This window comes from Nerophis lumbriciformis, linkage group LG06 (assembly GCF_033978685.3).
Source record: "Nerophis lumbriciformis linkage group LG06, RoL_Nlum_v2.1, whole genome shotgun sequence".
In the NCBI taxonomy this organism is placed as follows: Eukaryota; Metazoa; Chordata; class Actinopteri; order Syngnathiformes; family Syngnathidae; genus Nerophis; species Nerophis lumbriciformis.
In genome coordinates this window covers 13,331,473-13,347,406 of record NC_084553.2, presented here as the reverse complement: position 1 = coordinate 13,347,406, position 15,934 = coordinate 13,331,473, and the positions used below count along the sequence as shown (strand labels likewise).

General features: G+C 39.0%; 1 protein-coding gene across 1 annotated transcript in view; it reads right to left on the bottom strand.

The window, feature by feature from the left end:
* The window catches only part of aldh1a3 (aldehyde dehydrogenase 1 family, member A3), a 32,797-nt gene extending 21,608 nt beyond the window's left edge, over window positions 1-11,189 (bottom strand). Inside the window, exon 1 of the mRNA XM_061963485.2 lies at window positions 11,135-11,189. The gene's annotated coding sequence lies outside the window, so the exon portion shown is untranslated. The remainder of the gene's footprint in view (window positions 1-11,134) is intronic.
* Between the last annotated feature and the right edge of the window lie 4,745 nt (window positions 11,190-15,934).

Genomic DNA, 15,934 nt, shown 5'->3' with positions numbered 1-15,934 from the left:
TGGCAGGCAATCAGCACTTCATCAATCACAGTTGAGGTTACTAAGGTATTCACATTATGTCAGCCTGTCTGTGTGGCAGGGTTACGCAATATTTTGGGGATACAAGACTTCATGTAGCTATTTATTTATTCAAATTTGTATTTACCTTTATAAGAAATGAAACTGCTGTGCCTAGGAGACACCTGCGCTATTTGTTTTGTTTAACCGTTTTTGTTTTTTTAAATAAACATGCCTTTAAACAAATAGTTTGTAATAATGTTATTGTAAATTTGACCACCAATATGTCACTTTTACTGGAAATGAATATCAGCTCTAAATATCGGTTATCGGCTCCCTTCCCTACTAATAATTGGTATCGGCCCTGAAAAAAAACATATCGATTGATCTTTACCTTATGTTTAAATTTCGAGGCTGAGCTGACAAGAGGGATCAGTCCGTTTATTTTGTTTCAGATGGTGTGTTTAAAGCCAAGAGTGAACCCTCTTGCAGCTTGTTTGGAAGGACAAATAAACAAAACAAATATACAGACATGGCAATTGAATTTATCTTTCGATTATTGCCTCCTCCGCATAGCCGGTTAGCAACATTGCTCAAATTTTTTTAAGGATTATTTTCTTTTAGGAGACAGAAAGAAATACAAATACATTTCAAGTGTCAACTTACAAACCCCAAAACCAGAGAAGTTGGCACGTTGTGTAAATGGTAAATAAAAACAGAATAAAATGATTTGCTAATCCTTTTCAACTTATATTTAATTGAATTGACTGCAAAGGCAAGATATTTAACGTTCGAACTGAAAAACTTTATTTTTTGCAAATTTGAGCTCATTTGGAATTTGATGCCAGCAACATGTTTCAAAAAAGACTGACAAAGTTATTTGGAACATCCCACAGGTGAACAGGCTAATTGGGAACAGGTGGGTGCCATGATTGGGTATAAAAGCCGCTTCCATGAAATGCTCAGTCTTTCACAAACAAGGATGGGGCGAGGGTCACCACTTTGTCAACAAATGCGTGAACAAATTGTTTAAGAACAACATTTCTCAACCAGCTATTGCAAGAAATTTAGGGATTTCACCATCTACGGTCCGTAATATCATCAAAAAGTTACGAGAAACTGGAGAAAACCTGTCAATACCTGCCTGGACTGTGAGGGTTTTGTTTTCCCGGGATGCAAGTAAAGCTGGATCGGGCATGGCTTGGAGGTGAGTACATATTTATTTATTTATAACACTAGCAAACTACAAAAAAAGGAAGCAAACAAAAGGCGCGCCCAATGGCGGAGAACAAACTTGACTAATGAAAACAAAAGACTAGCACAAAGGCAATTAACTATGAACACGAAACAAAAACACTTACTGTGGCATGGCATGAAGCATGAACTATAGTAAACAGGAATATCATGGGTAGCAGTAGTATGGATGGATAGATAATATCACCAGGACGAACAACAGAAACAGACCGGCTTAAATAGCAGTGACATGATCAGTGAAAACAGGTGCGTGACTCAAAACGTGAAACAGGTGCGTGACATGACAGGTGAAAACTAATGGGCTGCTATGGTGACAAAACAAACAAAAGTGCACAAAGAGTTCAAAAACAAAACCGAACATGACTAAAACAAAACATGATCACACAGACATGACAAAACCAACATTGAATGCCCGTGACCTTCGATCCCTCAGGCGGTACTGCATTAAAAAAAACGACATCAGTGTGTAAAGGATATCACCACATGGGCTCAGGAACACTTCAGAAAACCACTGTCAGTAACTACAGTTGGTCGCTACGTCTGTAAGAGCAAGTTAAAGCTCTACTATGCAAAGCCAGTCATTTATCAACAACACCCAGAAACGCTTCGCTGGGCCCGAGCTCATCTAAGATGGACTGACGCAAAGTGGAAAAGTGTTCTGTGGTCTGACGCTTCCACATTTCAAATTGTTTTTGGAAATTGTGGACATCGTGTCCTCTGGACCAAAGAGGAAAAGAACCATCCGGACTGTTCTAGGCGCAAAGCCAGCATCTGTGATGGTATGGGGGTGTATTAGTGCCCAAGGCATGGGTAACTTACACATCTGTGAAGGCACCATTAATGCGGAAAGATACAAACAGGTTTTGGAGCAACATATTTTGCCATCCAAGCAACGTTATCATGGACGCCCCTGCTTATTTCAGCAAGACAATGCCAAGCCACGTGTTACAACAGCGTGGCTTCATAGTAAAGGAGTGCGGGTACTAGACTGGCCTGTCTGTAGTCCAGACTGTCTCCCATTGAAAATGTGTGGCACAATATGACGCCTAAAATACCACAACTTAAAGGGGAACATTATCACCAGACCTATGTAAGCGTCAATATATACCTTGATGTTGCAGAAAAAAGACCACATATTTTTTTAACCGATTTACGAACTCTAAATGGGTGAATTTTGGCGAATTAAACGCCATTCTAATATTCGCTCTCGGAGCGATGACGTCACGGAAGCAATCCGCCATTTTCTCAAGCACCGAGTCAAATCAGCTCTGTTATTTTCCATTTTTTCGACTGTTTTCCGTACCTTGGAGACATCATACCTCGTCGGTGTGTTGTCGGAGGGTGTAACAACACGAACAGGGACGGATTCAAGTTGCACCAGTGGCCCAAAGATACGAAAGTGGAAAGAAATTGGACGTTTGTTCCGCACACTTTACCGACGAAAGCTATGCTACGACAGAGATGGTAAGAATGTGTGGATGTCCTGCGACACTCAAAGCAGATGCATTTCCAAAGATAAAGTCAAAGAAATCTGCCGCCAGACCCCCATTGAATCTGCCGGAGTGTGTGAGCAATTCAGGGACAAAGGACCTCGCTAGCACGGCAAGCAATGGCGGCAGTTTGTTCCCGCAGACGAGTGAGCTAAACCCCCTGGATGTCTTGGCTCACACCGTCCCTTATGCCACCGAAGATGATCAAGAGAAGAATATCGACCCTAGCTTCCCTGGCCTGCTGACATCAACTCCAAAACTGGACAGATCAGCTTTCAGGAAAAGAGCGTGGATGAGGGTATGTCTACAGAATATATTAATTGATGAAAATTGGGCTGTCTGCACTCTCAAAGTGCATGTTGTTGCCAAATGTATTTCATATGCTGTAAACCTAGTTCATAGTTGTTAGTTTCCCTTAATGCCAAACACATACCAATCGTTGGTTAGAAGGCGATCGCCGAATTCGTCCTCTCTTTCTCCCGTGTCGCTGGCTGTCGTGTCGTTTTCGTCGGTTTCGCTTGCATACGGTTCAAACCGATATGGCTCAATAGCTTCAGTTTCTTCTTCAATTTCGTTTTCGCTACCTGCCTCCACACTACAACCATCCGTTTCAATACATGCGTAATCTGTTGAATCACTTAAGCCGCTGAAATCCGAGTCTGAATCCGAGCTAATGTCGCTATAGCTTGCTGTTCTTTCCGCCATGTTTGTTTGTGTTGGCTTCACTATGTGACGTCACAGGAAAACGGACGGGTGGTTAAAATCAGGCACTTTGAAGCTTTTTTTAGGGATATTGCGTGATGGGTAAAATTTTGAAAAAAACTTCGAAAAATATAATAAGCCACTGGGAACTGATTTTTAATGGTTTTAACCATTCTGAAATTGTGATAATGTTCCCCTTTAAGCTGTACATCAAGCAAGAATGGGCAAGAATTCCACCTGAAAAGCTTCAAGAATTGGTCTCCTCAGTTCCCAAACGTTTACTTAATGTTGTTAAAAGGAAAGGCCATGTAACACAGTGGTGAAAATGCCCCTGTGCCAACTTTTTTGCAATGTGTTGCTGCCATTAAATTCTAAGTTGATGATTATTTGCAAAAAAAATTAAGTGTCTCAGTTCGAACGTTAAATATCTTGTCTTTGCAGTCTACTCAATTGAATATAAGTTGAAAAAGATTTGCAAATCATTGAATTCTGTTTTTATTTACGAATTACACAAGAACCGAAGTACATGTCAAACTACTTCCTTAACGTAAATGACCGCCATAACCACAACACCAGGGGGAGTTCCACAAACCACGTTAAACCCAGATTCCGATCTAACAAAGGTCTTAACTCATTCTCCTTCTATGCCACATCAATATGGAATGCACTCCCAACAGGTGTAAAAGAAATTGCATCTCTATATCCTCCTTCAAAATCTCACTAAAAGAACACCTCCAGGCAACTTCAACCCTAAACTAACACCTTCCCCTTTCCACATCCCACCTTCCCGGATTGTAAACAACCAAATGTAAATAATCAAATGTATTTCTAATGTATATACTGTTAGAATAATTGTTTGTAAGTTATCACAAAAGAAACATTATATTGCATTATGTTCCTGATGAGAAGATGAAGGCTGTCTTTCGAGGCCTAACAAGAGGAAGAAGGCTCGTAAAACTCCACTGTGATTTCAACACGGACAGATGGCAGGATCTGCTCAACTCCCAGAGGAACTCTCTTTGAAGTGTTAAACAAACTCTCTTTGAAGTATTTCACAAACTCTCTTCCAACTATTTGGTAACTGAAGTCAACGCTATTTACGACCCGCTGCCCTCTTGAAGTCCCTGTGGTCAGGAGACGGGAGGGGTTATCCATTGTCCTCCAACACCTTCCCCAGCTGGATCCAGGAAGAGCCCAAGCCTGAGAAATCCTCTTCTTGGACTTCAAAGCGACCGAAAACAATGACTCTTTTACACACTTACCATTCCTGCTGTGACATATGTTGGTGCGTGAACATGGAACATCTGAATTAAAAGAGACGAAAACCTTCTTCGTCAGAGCGTGGTGCAGGACTGTGCAGAGAGTGCAGTGGCCATGTCTCTCCTCAATATTGAGTCCAAATTGAATTCTGTCTCTGTTTGATTCCTTGCCTTTTGTCTTGTTTAATAGATGTCCTGTGTTTGAACGTGACATCTAATTGGTCCTTCGAGCCGGATTCCAACACGTCTGACGATTCCAGCATGAGTGAGTGGAACCAGAAAGACCATGGCATCCAAATCCTGATTGAGGAACTGCTTTTTCTTCATTTCGGGCTGGAATTGAAAGACTGACAGAAAATCCGAGGACAAAAGGAAGGAAGGCAGAGAGCAGTGAGTACGTTTTAAATTGACGAAGAAAGAAACGACTAAGAGAAAGCGTGTGACGAGGGTTACGACGCATAAACAAACCCTGTAAATCCTAGGCTCTAACAGGTAAAAAAGGCCAAAATTACTGCAGGACGTCGGTGTCCGCGAAAACTGAAATACCCGAAATAAACTAAAAACTAAAATTCTAAAACTGAAGAGGCCAATATACTGCAGGTAAACGGAACCGCGAAAACTGGAATCCGTAATATCCGTAAACAAATATACTAGGGGGAGGCGGAGCCCACAATAATTTGAAATATCCGTAAGCCATTATCCTGGGGACGACGGCGTCCAATGCAGACCTAAAATGGTCTATTCAGAATAAAAACTGAATTTTGTCCGTAAAAAACAATAACCTGGAGAGCGACGGGGTCCCCATGAAATATTGAAATTTCCGTAGATCAATATACTGAAAGGTGTGAATGTGAGAGTGTGTGGGAGTAATCGCCATTAGGCTATCACTCCATATTAAAGTTGTGAGAAGTAAATAGTGGGTTATTGTGGATGCTCTAGGCAAGACACCTCCACTGGGGAACCATCTCCAGTAGAAGCGACGTGTACCACAATAATAAATTAAACCACTATCTTACAACAAAAACAAAAGTAATCCTTATAAGTTCGGTTCTGTAGGGGACGACGGATTACTCCAAATTCTCAAAATGGAAAGAGGGACACAAAGAAACGCAGATCTTATATGGTCTACTACAATCTATTTCAACCAAAATAGGAGACCACAACAAAGACAGCGGTTACACCCTACTGCATGTTGGCGTTGTGGCAAAGAGGGACATTTTGCGAGAGACTGTCCTGAAAAAGAAAAAGAAAATATGAGACCACAACAACAACAACAGCGGTTACACCCGACTGCGTGTTGGCGTTGCAGCAGAGAAGGGCATTTTGCAAGAAACTGCCCTGAAAAAAAGAAAACATTTAAATAGGAGCCATCCAAATCTCCGAAGACCACACGAAAAGACAAATAAATTGATAATAAGGACATACTAAATTATGAGGACTTAAGTAAAAAAAAAAAAAAACAGCGAGTAAATTAGAGATAATAATATAAATAAAGGGTAAAGAAATCAAATTTTTGTGTGACACCGGAGCATGTAAAAGTTAAAGAAGTTAAAGTACCAATGATTGTCACACACACACTAGGTGTGGCGAAATTATTCTCTGCATTTGACCCATCACCCTTGATCACACCCTGGGAGGTGAGGGGAGCATGTAGAGAATAAAATGACTGTGCTAGGTTTAGCAATAGTATCAGATTATGAAGGAGGTTCAAAGAAAAATAAAAATAGGTCAAAAGAAAAAGCAAATAGGAGAAAAATCTCAAAGTGCTGAAGTGAGAGAAAAGTAAAAATAAATGAAGAAATGGGGAAAAATCAATAAGAATTAATGCAAAATGAAATAAACTAATGCGAAAGAGAGATAATGGGGGTATTGAAATAAGAGATGAAGAAAAGGTAGACTGAAGATATACATGTATGTTTGGATATATAAAGAGCGCTTTTATATATACAAATATATATATGTATAATTAAATAATGGAACAAATAAAAACCTAGATTAATAACTATAATAAGAGTTGAGATGTATAGTATGATAAAATGATAAAGTGGGTTAAATGGTTATTAGCTGAGGAAAGAAGAGATAAAAAAGAAAAAAGAAGAGAAATCTCTTCAAGTGTTGCTGACCTTTACCCTTAAGAGTGCACTCACGCACTTAAACACCACCGTGTGTGTGTGTGTGTGTGTGCGTGGCGCAGTGGGGGAGGTGTGGAAGTGAATTTATTACATGTAAGTTTAAAGTAGGTTTAACTTTGAAGTGTAGTATAACATTCTTAGGTTAGATTATGTTTTAGACATTTGCAACACCATACATCTGAGTGTTGAGCTAAGATAAAATAAGGACATAACATAGAATAAATAAGGAGGTATGGCAATCAGGAAAACTATCAGCTAGCGATAGACAACTGTTTGTTTTGAATGTTGTTGAATAATAATTGCAAATAAAAAATATAAACAATGGGAAGAATGTAAATTCAGAGTTTAAAAGTGTAGATTAAGTGACGTATAGACAGTTAAGTGAGTTTAAAACATTACTTAAAAAATACATAAAGTAATATGTATAACATTTGAATTAGGAGGAAAAATAACATTAGCGTTATTAAATCATCTACATAGTAAAAGACACAAAATAAGCAAAATAAAAGTACAATTATGCAAAAGAGAAGTAAAGAATCTAGAACATTCTCTAAACAAAAATGGACGCACTATTGTGGAAAATATAAAAACAAAGTACGACAAGTACAAAAACCACAAATAAAGAAGCAAATTAGGTAATTTCTAGGATTAACAAATTATTGTGGAAGTTGAATACCAAATTATGCTGAAATAGTAGCTCCTTTAAGTAGATTAATGAAAAAATGAAATCATTTGTAGAGTGGAATTCAGAAGCTAAAGCAGCATTCTATAAAATAAAAATAGAACAGAATGTGCGATTGTTACAGTAACGAAAATTTTGAAAGCTATCAAATGACCATCAAATTGCTCAATGTAAGCGGCAGAACTAGAAGCACTAATAGAAGCATGTAAAGTAATGAAAGATCAAAAGGTCACAATATATATAAAGATAGCCAAAATATAGGAATGATAAAGTCAACAGGAAAATCTGTAACACATTGGAGAACTGATAAAAAAAAAAAAAAAGAAAAAAAAGAGAGAGAAAAAATAATTAGTAGAAGCAGTACAGCTACCAGCTAAAATAGTAATATGCAAATGTGCGACACACACCAAAGGAACAGACACAGTATCAATAGGAAATGTGTTTGCTGACAAAACAGCAAAACAAGCAACAGAAAAGGAAATACAAATTTCAAACGACAAACTAGTGACATGAATAATGATATACTAAAAGATATGCAACAACAAAGTACTCCAAAAGAAAAAGATAAATGGATTTAAAAAACGTAGTCACGTTGATCAAAGAAGACATCTATGTATGTACAGACAATAAACTAATCTTACTAAAAAATCTATATAAGTGGGTAGCAGTTTTGAGCCATGGTTGAACTCATGGCTCAACAGGAGGGATATGAATGCCCTTATACAGAAGTACTATACTTCCTATAGTTTAATTCTTATAAAAAAATTTTTTTGTATAAAATATCTATGCAATTACTAAATAAGAGTGAAGGAAAACATTATTGTCTGGTCATAGTAGATGCATTTTCAAAGTAGGTAGAAATATTTCCTAAAGGAAAAGCAGATGTGCTGACAGTAGCAAAAGCATTATGCAAATATTTAGTAAAAATGTACATTAAACATTACAAGTACAACATGACTAACACCATTTGAAAGATAGTAGAAAGACCAAGCTGAGCACACTTAGCACATAGTAAAAAGGTCATATAATGGGAAAAAGTATTTGGGATTGTATTTAAAAAGGTCATATAATGGAAAAAAAGTATTTGGAATTGTATTTGTGTTATCAAAGGGACATGTTAACTAGCACACTACAAATTCCGCTGTGACAAAGTTGTAAGCATACCATTTGATGGTGTGTCAAAGTTTGATAATAATTGGTTCCTGTTTTGGTAATTAATTTGTTCCTTATGGCGGAGCAAGTGGAAAAGGCTACAAAAACTGATTGTGTTGTATGTATAAATCCAGACAATTACTCAAGATGAGTTAAAAAAAAAAAAAAGTTGAATTGAAGTAATGAGCAAAACAAAATTGACCCTGTAGTTAAAGAGACAAAACAGAAACCAATATTTGATAAATATGTGAAAAAGCTAATTATACCTGCATTAACATGCAAGGCTCTGTACAACAGTTAGGAAACGTATCATCAGATAACTGCATACACATAGTAAAAGTATCAATATTGTACAAGAATTGTTAACACGCCTGAACAGTTTGATATCTGAACATTGGAAAATAATTAGACATGATGTAAACTGGCAAAGTGTTGTAGATCCAACTTATATTGATGGGTGTCCAAAGAAGTGTATCTGACGACTATAAATTGGTAAATCAAGTTGCAGCTGAATTTCAATCATACGTCTACTGGTGGTGTACGATTAACAAGAATGTTGACAGAATAAACTATGTCCACTACAACGTACAGAGATTGGGAAATTGGACACAGGCCGGACTTGAAGCAGTCGCTGATCAACTCGCCGCCACCTCCCTTATGGCCTTTCAAAACCGTATGGCGCTGGACATGTTGTTAGCGGAAAGAGGGGGTGTGTGCGCAATATTTGGTGAACAGTGTTGCACGTTCATACCAAACAACACCGATGCAGAAGGTAGCCTGACCAAGCACTGGAAGGCCTTCGCACCCTCAACGGTAAAATGAAAGAGCACTCAGGCATAGATACATCTATGTGGGAGGGGTGGTTGGACGTGTTTGGCAAATACAAGTCTTTGGTATCTAGTATGTATGGCCGTGTTCAGCAATACTGACGTTGTGTGGATGTTGTTGTATTCCCTGTCTGTTCTCTGTTTAACCGTCTGATTACCACAGCGATTAGCCCAGCAGATGATAAAGCTGTTCAGATGTACTTCCTGGTGGACGACAAGGAAGATGAATCTGAAGACGAGGATACCTACCAGGATGGTGTTCCTGATTTATTTCCAGAAATGTCATAAATATGAGGAAAAATGTATGTTCAATTCTGAGTGTAAACATAACTTTGTCGTAAGGAAATGAACCATTAACTGAAAATTGCAAGAAGAAGTTATTAGGATAAGGAGATTATGGGAACGTTTTTTGCGATAAACAGGAGGGAATTGTTAGAATAATTGTTTGTAAGTTATCACAAAAGAAACATTATATTGCATTATGTTCCTGATGAGAAGATGAAGGCTGTCTTTCGAGGCCTAACAAGAGGAAGAAGGCTCGTAAAACTCCACTGTGATTTCAACACGGACAGATGGCAGGATCTGCTCAACTCCCAGAGGAACTCTCTTTGAAGTGTTAAACGAACTCTCTTTGAAGTATTTCACAAACTCTCTTCCAACTATTTGGTAACTGAAGTCAACGCTATTTACGACCCGCTGCCCTCTTGAAGTCCCTGTGGTCAGGAGACGGGAGGGGTTATCCATTGTCCTCCAACACCTGCCCCAGCTGGATCCAGGAAGAGCCCAAGCCCGAGAAATCCTCTTCTTGGACTTCAAAGCGACCGAAAACAATGACTCTTTTACACACTTACCATTCCTGCTCTGACATATGTTGGTGCGTGAACATGGAACATCTGAATTAAAAGAGGAGACGAAAACCTTCTTCGTCAGAGCGTGGTGCAGGACTGTGCAGAGAGTGCAGTGGCCATGTCTCTCCTCAATATTGAGTCCAAATTGAATTCTGTCTCTGTTTGATTCCTTGCCTTTTGTCTTGTTTAATAGATGTCCTGTGTTTGAACGTGACATATACTTGTTCTTATGCTATCTGAGCTCACTATGTTCTCTGCTCGCTGTACATATCCTGCAAAGTCAGACCTACACTGTTTCAATGCCCATTTCTCAGATGATGCAATTGTTGATGACTGAAGTGCCGATATCAACCAAACCCTCCTCATCCCACCCCCCGGATTGTAAATAATGTAAATAATTCAATGTATATACTCTGATGATTAACTTGTGTGATGACTGTATTATGATGATAGTATATATTTGTACCATGAATTCATTTAAGTGGACCCCGACTTAAACAAGTTGAAAAACTTAACGGGTGTTACCATTTAGTGGTCAATTGTACGGAATATGTACTGAACTGTGGAATCTACTAATAAAAGTTTCAATAAAAAAAAACAAAGCCAACTTCACTGGTTTGGGGTTTTGTAGATATACTTAATTCAAACATTTGTGTGCCTTTTTAACAAATACAAAACTAATAAATAAGTGATCCCTGCATTTTTTTCATGTTCCAGAATGCGGCTTGAGGGACAAAGTTTGCTATAACACTAAATGACTCTTGCGTATACAAAAAAAAAAAACACCTTACGTGGTCGGCCTCGTGCACGTCACAGATCTTGACCCCTGTGGCGGGGTTAAAGGTTGCGAAGGTCCTCCCTGTGCTGGATGCTCGCCACTCGTTGTTGATGAAGATCTAAAATTGTGTTAAAAAAATATAATAAATAAAGTTGTTCCTTTCATTCCATGCAACCTGAAATCCTTTTACGCTTACTTTGTTGTACCTGATCTCCTGGACCAGGACGGGCCGGGGGAGGGCCCCTCCCTTCTCTGTGGTTCCGTTGTGAGACATTCCTGACGAGCAGCCTGCGAATGTGCGCTCCTCCTGCACCCGCCTTGGCTTTTTCAGGAGGGCTGCGAGGCTCCGCCCTCCTAGGCTCCCAAGTTCCGCCTATCATCAAAGGCACCTTGCTTAAGCCCCTCCGTGACCTCTCAGTTCACCTCTTGACCGTTACACTTAAACGAGAGGAAGCGTGGGCCAAAGCTTTGACGGTGTGACATGTCAAGCGCCACTTTAGTCTTCTAATTGACTAATTAGCGTAACACTCCCTCAAGGGGCAGGAACCAAAACACACACAAAAACAAACCAAAAAAAAAAAAGACTAGCTGGTAAACTTTCTAAGAAGAGAGCAGCAATGTTTCTTGCAGAAAATAAAGCCACTGGACCGGATCAGAACTTTCCCAAGAATCGAGCCCAAGACAAAGAGAGTCTGATAGACACTTGCAAGGGCGGGGGCTGGCAGGGATGACCCGTCCAGGTGTTCAGAACCAAACAAAGAGTCTTTTCAGCCGCCGCCCCTGCTCTGCGTGTTGCTAGGTAGAATATCAAAGTCAAAGAAGACTTTGTTCAACTTTAGCATGGAACTAGCGGCTCGTTGAGACTTCATGCTTCTGACGTGTTAGCACAAAGCGAGCGTCTTTCTGTCGGCTGGTGCCAAGGCTCCGGGTGTCGTGCTCAAAATGCTGCTGTGGTGGTCCGTCTTGGATGGTATTGTGCTTCCACAAATACCATCCAAGTCTTGACCGTGACCTTCTCAGGTGGACTCGCTGGGATGAGACCGCTCTCAGTCCGGGAAGCCCCACCACCACCACCAGGACCCGGCCTGGTTCTGTGTAAGGTGATGCTTTAATGGACAGATCAGCTCTTCTGAAGTGGGACTCGGCGGAACCACTTCAATGGATCAATGTGGCCTTTTGTCTCACACACACACACACACACACACACACACACACACACACACACACACACACACACACACACACACACACACACACACACACACACACAATGTGAAGTTCAGTATATAAACCCTGAGTTTTCTTGAACAAACTGTGGATGTTTTTTACCTGTCATATACAAAACCCCTAAAACCAGTAAAGTTGGCACGTTGTGTAAATTGTAAAAAAAAAAAAAAAAAATACAATGATTAGAAAATCCTTTTCACCTTATATTCAATTGAATGGACTGCAAAGACAATATATTGAATGTTCGAACTGGAAAACGTTATTTGTTGCAAATATTAGCTCATCCGGAATTTGATGCCTGCAACATGTTTAAAAAAAAGCTGGCACAAGTGGCAAAAAAGTCTTGAGAAAGTCGAGGAATGCTCATTAAACACTTATTTGGAACATCCCACAGGTGAACAGGCTGATTGGGAACAGGTGGGTGCCATGATTGGGTATAAAAGCAGTTTCCATGAAATTCACAAACAAGGATGGGGAGAGGGTCACCACTTTGTGAACAAATGCGTGTCAGAATTGGAAGAATGTAAATTCTGAGTGTAAAAGTATAGTTTAATTTGCGTATAGACAGTTTAAAATGTTACTTAAAATTACATAAAGTAATACGTATAACATTTGAATTAGGAGAAAAATAACAATAGCGTAATTAAATCATCTACATAGTGAAGGACACAAAGTAAGCAAAATAAAAGTCCAATTATGCAAAACAGACGTAAAGTATCTTGGACAGGGGTGTCAAACTCAAATAGAGAGTGGGCCAAAATTTTAAACTGAACAAAACCGCGGGCCAAGGTTGAACAAATTAACCTTTTAATAGGGACCCAAACAAGTTTTGCATTGAATATTGAACAAGCAAGGCTTACATAACTTTATAGTGACATGCACAATCGAGTTTCAAATAATAATAATTAAAAAATATCAATGGCATATCAAAATACAATTTAAATAAACATTTAATGCCTCTTTTCTATTTGCAGCCTTCTGAGGTAAATATCAACATTAACTTTTTCCACAGGCTAATAAAGTTGAAAATAAAATAACAATGAATAAAACAACCATCCAGGACTTTAAACTGCTCAGTTTGCAACACACTGATCTAATTTGATGTGCTCAAGCCAGATACCCGACATCTTTTCTTGGATGCTAGTTCATTAATGTCGGGGCTCAGGCTTTGAGCTGAGGCAACCTTCATTATCCAACGAAGGTGTTCATCAGTCATTATATCACGTAGTTCACCCGGACCACAGTCTTGGGGGCGTGCCTTAAATGCACTGCCATTAACGTACTCTACGAGCTATCGTCACGTCCGCTTTTCATCCATTCTAACATCGGTCAGACCCAGTCACAAGATATGTGACTATACAAGTGAATGCAATGCATACTTCATCAACAGCGATACAGGTTACACTGAGGGTGCCAGTATAAAAAACTTTAACACTGTTAGAAATATACGCCACACTGTAAATCCACACCAAACAAGAATGACAAACACATTTTGGGAGAACATCCGCACCGTAACACAACATAAACACAACAGAACAAATACCCAGAATCCTTTGCAGCACTAACTCTTCCGGGACGCTACAAAATACACCCCCGCTACCACCAAACCTCCCCCCCACACACACACACACCTTGGAGTGTCCCGGAAGAGTTAGTGCTGCAAAGGATTCTGGGTAGTTTGGAAGTTTGGAAGACTCCCGGGAGGGTTGGCAAGTACTAGAATTAGCGGTGAACGCGGTGTTACCACGGCACCGCCCCAATATATAATCGGCGGGCCAGCTTTAGCGTTAATTTGATATAAGTGAAGATACATGGCGGGCCAGAGTTTGACACCCATGATCTAGGACATTGTCTAAACAAAGATGGACGCACTATTGTGGGAAGTAGAAAAACAGCAGTACTACAAGTACAAAAACCACAAAGAAGCAAATGATGTCATTTCTAGGATTAACTAGATACTGTAGAAGTTGGATACCAAATTATGCTGAAATAGTAGCTCCATTAAGTAAATTAATGTATAAAAAAGATCTAAAACTGTAATTATCTGTAGAGTGGAAGAAGCTAAAGCAGCATTCTGTGAAATAAAAATAGAATAGGATGTGCGATTGTTACAGCAACGAAAGTTGCAGCTGGATTCGAATTATCCGTCTACTGGTGGTGTACGATTAACAAGAATGTTGACAGAATAAACTCCTTTGAAAGCTTAGTCACAGATGACCATGCTAATTTACGCTCTTGTGTCAGACACTTATTTCGATTTGATGTTTAATTTTTTATTTAATTTTTTTTAATTTTGTAATGGTACTTTAATTATTATTAATAGTTTTTATTTTTTATTTTTGTATTTTATTTAAATAGATTTGTCATCCTATTTTAGAATAAAACTACATCCACTACAACGTACAGAGATTAGGAAATTGGACACAGGCCGGACTTGAAACCGTCGCTGATCAACTTGCCGCCACCTCCCTTATGGCCTTTCAAAACCGTATGGCGCTGGACATGTTAGCGGAAAAAGGAGATATGTGCGCAATATTGGGTGAACAGTGTTGGACTTCATACCAAACTACACTGATGCAGAAAGTAGCCTGACCAAAGCACTGGAAGGCATGCACACATTTGCACAACACTGGAAAAAAATAGAGGAATGATAACGTCAACAGGAAAACCTGTAACACATGGAGAACTACTAAAATAATTATTAAAAGCAGTAGTTACCAGCTAAAATAGCAATATGCAAATGTACAGCACACACCAAAGGAACAGACACAGTATCACTAGGAAATGTGTTTGTGACAAAACAGAAAAACAAGCAGCAGAAAAGGAAATACAAATTTCAAACTACAAACTAGTAACATGAATAATTATATACTAAAAGACATGCAACAAAATACTCCAAAAGAGAAAAATAAATGGATAAAAAATGGAGTCACGTTGAACAAAGACATCTATGTACAGTATGTCGACAATAAACTAATCTTACCAAAAAATCTGTATAAGTTCGTAGCAGTTTTGAGCCATGGTTGTACTCATGTCTCAACAGGAGGAATATGAACCTTATACAGACGCACTATACTACCTATAGTTTTATTTTTATACAAAAAATTTTTGTAAGACATGCATGACCTGTGCGAGACACAATGCACAAGGGAATATGCGCCCGCAATGGGGCCAATTCCCCAAACCACAACACCCATTCCAACATATATGCATGGATTTTATTGAACTAAATAAGAGTGAAGGAAAACATTGTCTGCTAATAATATTTCTACCCATTTTCAAAGTGGGTAGAAATATTACTAAAGGAAAAGCAGATGCGCTAAAAGTAGCAAAAGCATTATGCAAAGATTTAGTAAAAATGTAGATTACAACAGGACTCACACCATTTGAAAGATAGCGGGAAGACCAACCTGGGTACTTTTAGCACATTGTAAAAAGGTCATATAACGGGAAAAAAGTATTTGGGATTCTATTTGTGTTATCAAAGGGACATGTTAACTAGCACACTACAAATTCCACTGTCACAGTTGTAAGCATACCATTTGATGGTGTGTCAAAGTTTGATAATAATCGGTTCCTGTTTTGG